This window comes from Gastrolobium bilobum, unplaced genomic scaffold (genome assembly GCF_033153095.1).
Source record: "Gastrolobium bilobum isolate Gb01-03AN ecotype WA unplaced genomic scaffold, APGP_CSIRO_Gbil_v1 utg8959, whole genome shotgun sequence".
Lineage (NCBI taxonomy): Eukaryota > Viridiplantae > Streptophyta > Magnoliopsida > Fabales > Fabaceae > Gastrolobium > Gastrolobium bilobum.
In genome coordinates this window covers 755,582-761,581 of record NW_026899316.1, presented here as the reverse complement: position 1 = coordinate 761,581, position 6,000 = coordinate 755,582, and positions in this window count along the sequence as shown.

The following is a 6,000-nucleotide window of genomic DNA, read 5'->3' as shown; positions in this document are numbered from 1 at the left end:
AAAGGCCCTTGACCCGATCTGAGGGAACCGAGTTCCCAACAGTGGTATCAGAGCCCGAGTTCGACGAGTTCTGAGGGAGACGAGATGAAGACCAGTGGTATAACCAATGATGGAGACATGTTTAAGCTGACCGCAGACAATTTCACCTATTGGAGACCGATGATGGAAGATCATCTCTACTGCAAAGATTTACATGAGCTCATTACCCTTGAAAAGAGACCGGAAGGCAAAACTAATAAGGAGTGGGAGAATCAGAGTCGTAAGGCGGTAGCTACGATCAGAAAATATATTGACAAGAGCCTCTTTGAGCACGTGTCCGAGTTCACGAACGCGTATGAGTTGTGGACAAAGTTAGAGTCCATGATTCAGAAGAAGACTCCCAGGAACAAAACACACCTGGTTCGCCGACTTGTGAAGCTTGAATACAAGGACGACATGAGCATGATTTAACACCTCAACACCTACATAGGTATTGTGAATCAGCTGTCAAAGGCTGAGATGAAAATTGATGACGAGATGCAGACCTTGCTGCTGTTGAGCTCGCTTCCAGAAAGCTGGGATACTCTGGTGGTGACCTTGAATAATTCAACCCCAGATGGGAAATTGAAGATGATGTTGTGACAAACAGCCTCCTTGGTGAAGAAGCCAGGAGAAGAGAACGAGGTATTTCGAGTACGTCTGAGGCCAACGTTGCTGAGAACAGAGGGAAATCCGACTCCCGGGGTAGAAGCAAAAGCCGGGGTCGAGATCGTGACAGACGAGGAAAGTCCAGAGGTCGGTCAAAGCCAAGATATGAGTTGAAGAGCTTTTACTATGGAAAGACATGTCATAAGAAGCCAGACTGCTGGACATTGCACAATGACGAGAAGAACGACTCTGTGAAGCCGGATAAGATTATTCCCAAGAAGAGGGAAGACAAGAACACCACTGTTGTGGCTGCCAACTCGAATGTCGAGATATTCCTCCTTGGTGAGGATAATTATTTGAATGTGGCATATGATGACTGCACCTGGATTGTTGACTCCGATGCCTCCTTCCACATTACTCCACACACAGGTTTTTTCTCCTCTTACCGAGGTGGTGATTTTGGAGTCGTGAAGATGGGAAATCAAGTGACCAGCAAGATTGTTGGTGTCGGTGATGTGACCCTGACCACAAATGTTGGATGCCGACTTGTGTTAAAGGATGTAAGGCATGTTCCTGACATGCGTTTGAACCTAATCTCGGTAGGCAAGCTTGATGATGCCGGATTAGTGAACTACTTCGGTAGTGTTAAATGGAAACTGGCCAAGGAAAACTTGGTCGTGGCCTAAGGTAAGAAGGAAGGCTCCTTGTACGTGATGCAAGGAAATATCAATGGCGGAGAAGCCAATTCTGTTCGAGATGAACCTAGCTTGGAGCTATGGCACAAGCGCCTCGGCCACATGAGCGAGAAATGGCTCCAAATCCTGAACAAGAAAGGATCATTGACCGGGTTGAAAGGCCAAGCGTTGGAGAGTTGCACGCACTGCTTAGCTGGACAACAGCACCGGGTTTCTTTTGTGAGACCGGATCAACCCAGACGACGCAAGTATATTCTTGACCTCGTACATACTGATGTTTGCTCTATGTCGGAAAGATCCCTTCGAGGAGCTCAGTACTTTGTTTCATTTATTGATGACCATTCCCGCAAAGTGTGGGTGTATTTGTTGAAATCTAAAGACCAGGTACTCCAATCCTTTAAAGAATTCCATGCAATGGTTGAAAGGGAGACTGGCAAGAAATTGAAGGTGGTCCGATCTGATAATGGTGGTGAGTATTGCGACCCATTTGATGCATAATGCAGAGCGGTCGGGATTCGACTTGAGAAGACGCCCCCCAAGACTCTACAATTGAATGGACTCGCTGAGAGGATGGATAGGACTATTGAAGAGAAGGTCCGAAGCATGTTATCCAATGTCGAATTGCCAAAATCATTCTGGGGAGAAGTCGTCAGAACTGCTGTTGACTTAATCAACCTCTCACCATCACGGCCACTTGAAGGAGAAATTCCAGAAGAAGTCTAGACAGGTCGAAAAATGGCCTATAATCAATTGAAAGTGTTTGGATGCCGAGCTTTCGTGCATATCCCTAAAGATGAAAGGGCAAAACTTGATGCAAAGACAAAAGAATGCATCTATCTTGGTTCGCTGAGATGTGAGTTCGGGTTTCGACTTTGGGTTCCAATCAATAAGAAGATAGTGAGAAGCCGAGATGTGATCTTTCATGAAGATGAGAACATTCATGACATCTCGAAACCCAAAGTCCGAGTTACTGTCAGAAGAGAAGAATCTGTTCCTCCTGTCCGAGCTGGAGCAGGGGGAGAAGATCAAGAAAATGAAGAAAATGATGAACAACAACAAGTTGAAGATGATCAAGACACTGAGGTCCGAGTTGATGTTGAGATCCGGATGAGAGCGATGAACCGGGTTCTCAAGCTGAAGAACAACCGAGATATCCAACTCGAGAAAGAAGACCTTCTACAAGATACCCATCTGATGAATACACCGTTGTTCCTAAAGACGGTGAGCCTTAGAGTTATGATGAGGCTGTGACGAGCTTAGAGAAAGAAGAGTGGGAAAAGGCAATGCAAGACGAGATGAAGTCTCTGCACGAGAATCAGACTTATGAGCTGACCGAGTTTCCAGAAGGAAGACGAACTCTGAAAAACAAATGGGTCTACAAGATTAAGAATGAAGAGAACAGGCAGAAGCCGAGATACAAAGCCTGGATTGTAGTGAAAGGATGCAATCAGAAGAAAGAAGTAGACTTTGAGGAGATTTTTTCTTCTGTGGTGAAAATGACCTCGGTCCGAACCGTGTTAGCCATGGCGGCTTCGATGGACCTCTAGGTAGAACAAATGGACGTGAAGACGACATTTCTTCACGGTGATTTAGAAGAAGAGATATATATGGAGCAACCTGAGGGGTTTCGAGCTCCAGACCAAGAAGACTTGGTATGTCGGTTGAAGAAGAACCTCTATGGCTTGAAGCAAGCACCTCGGAAGTGGTACAAGAAATTTGAATCATTCATGATTGATCACAAGTTTGAGAAGACAGAAGCCGACCACTGCGTATTTGTGAAGAGGTATGAGGCCGGAGATTTTTTCATTTTGTTGTTATATGTTGACGACATACTTATTGTAGGGAAAGAAAAATCGAGGATAACAGCCCTAAAGAAGGCGTTGAGCTCGTCCTTCGCAATGAAGGACCTCGGCCCTACAAAGCAGATTCTCAGAATCAAGATTATCTGAGATAGACAAAAGAAGCTACTGTGGCTGAGTCAAGAGAAGTATATTGAGAAGATTCTGAAGAGATTCAACATGGACAAAGCTAAAACAGTGAGCACCCCTCTTGCCGGACACATAAACCGGACACATAAAGCTGAACCAGAAGCAATGTCCGAGATCTGATAAAGACAAAGATGAGATGATGAAGGTCCCGTACCAATACGCTGTCGGAAGCTTGATGTATGCAATGGTTTGCACTAGACCCGACTTGGCATATGCTGTTGGAATGGTAAGCCGGTATCTGTCAAACCCCGGCAAAGAGCACTGGGAAGCAGTGAAGTGGATCTTCAAGTACCTCCGAGGTACGACCGACTTATGTCTCTGATTTGGATAAGGCAAAGCCGAGTTGCAAGGCTACTCGGATTCTGATTTAGGGGGAGATTCCGACTCGAGGAAGTCGACGACGGGATACATGATAAGATTTGCCGGAGGAGCTGTCTCTTGGCAATCAAGACTTCAGAAGTGTGTTGCACTATCGACAACTGTGACTGAGTACATTGCCGCTTCTGAGGCAAGCAAAGAGATGTCGTGGATGAAGAAATTTCTCATGGAACTCGGCCATGATCAAGACAAGTACGAGCTGAGTTGTGACAATCAAAGCGCAATCCATCTTGCGAAGAATTCGACCTATCACTCCCGCACTAAGCATATTGATGTGAGGTATCACTGGATCCGGGATGTGGTGGAAGGTGGAGAGCTCGAACTCGTCAAGGTGCACACTGACCAAAATTGGTCCGACATGATGACAAAGCCGGTTCCAACAAGAAAATTTGAAGACTGCTGTGAAGGAGCCGGGTTGATGCTAAAGCCGACGCATTGAAGTCAGAGGGGGAGATTTGTTGGGCTTCCTCCTTCAATGCTAAGCCCAAGCCCATTGAGGGGTTTCCCAAAAACCCTATACCTTAAATCCTAAATTCCACCTCCTCTATATATTCATTAGTTGAGGGTGGAGGCTAGGTTAAGAAGAGAGAGATTAGAAATTTGAGAGAAAATTGTTTAAGCAAAGCTTTATGCTTTGTGTTTGAGAGATCTCTAGAGAGAGTTTGAGTGAAGCATCTCTAGGGAGGTTTGATTATCACCATTGTTGGAGAGGTTGAGTTAACCACCACATTGGTGTATTTGATTCTTTGTAACCATTATTTTCATAGTGAATTTTTGATCTGGACTAGGTCCCGTGGGTTTTTACTTCTTCATTGAAGAAGGTTTTCCCACGTTAAAACTGCTTGTGTTCTCTCTCTCTCTCTCTCTCTCCTTTTCTCTCCCGTTTTGTTTTGATTTTTTCGTTGCGCTGCCCGACCTGTTGAAGTTCAGGCCGAGGTATTGCCGAGATCCAAGATCCAGGATCTCATTGACTGACTTCCGCAAAGGCCCCTGAGCCGATCTGAGGGAACCGAGTTCCCAACAAAATAAAGGCATATATGAAGCACAGAACGTAAAACTTTTCAGTTGTTGTGCAATCAAAATAAAGTGCGGCTCTGAATAAATTTATAAAGTCAGATTTGTTGGACATATAATAGCAGAAAAGCTTATAATAAAAAATGGAAGATCTAAACCTGCTGGGATGATGTCTCTTTAATCATTTTATTTGAACAACAACACCAACAATTGTGAGTGCGGTGTTTAATAGTAATGGGATTTGCAGGAAATAATTTCAATAATTACTAATTCTAACAAGGCTATCTTAAAGAAAACATTTCGTGAGTTCATCTAAAACTGCGTTTGTGAGGAAATTATGTTTTTCTTTTTTCAATTAAGGGTAATTTTGGTATTTTTTAAAAAATTTAACTATGTTAACAAAATTTTGGATGGAAAATCAAATTAGGGGGTAAGTGTTAAAGAAATTTTAAGTAGGGGGTAAATGATTAAAAATTTCGGGAAGAGAGATAAGTGATTTTGAGAAAACTTGTAAGTTTTATTTGAAAGTTTTCCCTTAAATTTTTGGATTAACATAACATTTTGCAGAATAAAAACACATTGCTTTCTTGAATTGTTTTGTTTATCAATTTGGAAATGTATCACTCGAGGATGTATGTTTGATTCATAAAGCTATTTGTATGGCTTTGATATTATATTTATCACACACGTGTTTTTCGAGTAAAATCAGAAAACCTTTATTTTTTGAGTTCCTAATATTGTTGAGCATCTAATATTAGTATTTTGTGTGTAAGAGTTCTTGTTTGTAAAACCTACTTTGTATTTTATGTGTGTAAGAATACTTGTTTGTAAAAAATTTTGTTCTTTTAAATGACATAAGTTGTGTTCTTTTAGCTGCTTATAACTATATATTCTGGGAGTACATAATTATAATATTAAAATTGTATTCCTTTTCACTTTTCACGTCAGCCGACAACTTCTGAGGAGAGAGAGAAAAGTACAACTTTAATATTATAATTATGTATTCTCCAAAATATATAGCTATAAGTAGCTAAAATGACACAACTTATATTCTTTAAAATGACATACCATTTTCCCTTAAATTTAGGGTGTTTAGGAGGGTTTTTGTCGATTCCCGAGAAATTAAACCATATTTACCCACATTTGGTATAAGGATTGCGAAAATTTTAAAGAAAAAATTAAATTCTCAAAATTTAAAATTCTGAAGAGGATTCCTAACAAAGAATACTTTAATGACCCTCGTCAGGTAAATCTTAATTAGAGATTTAATTTAAAGATTTAAATGTCATAATTAGATT